A 1,972-nucleotide genomic window follows, 5' to 3' on the forward strand; every position below is an offset into this window, starting at 1 on the left:
GGAAAAAATACAAGATGGCGCCTGTAATGTATGGGATATCGGTCCTACATCCGATATCGGATCGGATAATGTGAAAACGCACTTACGATTCATTAAGTTTTGAAGGAGGAAACAGTCGAGAGCGGAACCTCGATTTTAAAGATTTTTTTCGCAATATCTTTTAACTGAGTTGTTCTGAATGGACAATTTTTTCGATAAATCTAGTTAATAACACTAGTATATTTAACTAAAATTCCCAAATTGAAAGGGCTCCCTTTCCTTTCCATTTTCGCTCCTGTAGCGTCTTAAATACCTAAAAGTACTTAAACACCTAAAAGTACTTAAATACCTAAAAGAACAACCAGCGAATCGTGTCATCACGCACGCACACAAGGGTAGCTTAGCTAACAACTGCGACACGGCCGGCCGCCGCGGCACGTTGCTGTATCGTGCAAATGCCACATTGAGCGGTGTAGGCCGTTTTCACATTATCCGATCCGATATCGGGTGTCGGACCGACATCCTACATCCGATAAACGCTTCCGATAGTGTCGGATGTCGGTCCGATAAAACGCATTGTTCCAAATCAATGAAGTATGATTTTGTATCAAAAAATATTTTTAAAAAGTTTTATATTTAATAATTATAAGCACTATATTTCAAATATTTTATTGTAAAATTAAAATAACGAGCATAAAAATACTTAAGAGCGGCAAGTAAAATAAATACTTATAATTTTACATTTAACTATATCTACTAAAAGATGAAAAAATTAGTATCCGCAATCGGACCGATGAATTGGTTTTCAACAGAAATTCATCATTAACAGCAGCTGTTTAATAGACGCCATTTTTGTCACGCACACTACACTACAAACGTATACCTACATTATATACGCACACACACAAATATTATCGGCCGACAGCTGGCGGGGGGTCCGGCATGCCAAAAATGTCGGAAGCGTCCTGCCGATATCGGCAGTTCGGTGGTGCCTCGGACAAAAACTGTTCTAGGAGAGTGCCATCTGCATTAAATCCGCAATTTTTGCGTTTTATATCGTTTTTTAGTAATAATGATCTATTAAATACATAAATAAAAACCTGGAAGCGCATAAATCTTACATTTTACATCCTTCCTATATCCGATATCGGATCGGATAATGTGAAAACGGCCGTAGGGTTGCCAACCGTAGGTAGTATACACAAAGACAGGAAAAATGCTCTGAGGAAAATGATATGATTTATAGTATTGTAAGTAATATATTATTTTGGTTCAGCGTACTGTAATTATTTTTAATTTCTGTACCATTTTTTTTGTAGGTACTGTACTGCACACAATTACACCGTCATATTTAAAATAGATACCTAACTTGGATAAGTACTCGACACCGATAGCAATAAGAAGTTGCAGGGCAATCATGGTCGCGCGATAAATGATAAAACATCGGGCCGTCCCTAGTCCCTATCGCACTTACAAATAGTGCGATAGGGCTGGGACGGCCTGATATTTTTATCATTTATCGCGCGACCATAATTGCCTGCCTGCTGTCTAAAAGGCTGTCCTTTCGTCCTTTGTCCACATTAGAGATGGGCCGAATATTCGGTAAATATTCGGTATTCGGCATATTTAGTTAATCTCAGCATCTCCAGAGGTCCGACAGGTTTTCTAAATATATTTTGTTTTTTTATTCGAGGTGAGATTTTAAAGACCAGTTCTTCGAAACTTGCTATTGTCATTCTGAAATATTCTTTGAACTTCACTTCACTTGTCTTTAATGCCGCATATTTCCTTTCAAAATGATTTCCGTCATTATTCATTTTATATATATATGGGTTGACCCAGCATCTTCTTTTCGTCTCCTTTTTTTTAAGCGCCTCCGTAATACGAGCAAGAGCAGAATGCGCGTAATGGGATCCATGTCTGGATAAAGACTGATCGTGAAGTTCTGCACTATGTATAGTTATCGAGGCGCGCCGACGCACCGCCAGTTTTG

This window comes from Leguminivora glycinivorella, chromosome 23, assembly GCF_023078275.1.
Source record: "Leguminivora glycinivorella isolate SPB_JAAS2020 chromosome 23, LegGlyc_1.1, whole genome shotgun sequence".
NCBI classification, from domain to species: domain Eukaryota; kingdom Metazoa; phylum Arthropoda; class Insecta; order Lepidoptera; family Tortricidae; genus Leguminivora; species Leguminivora glycinivorella.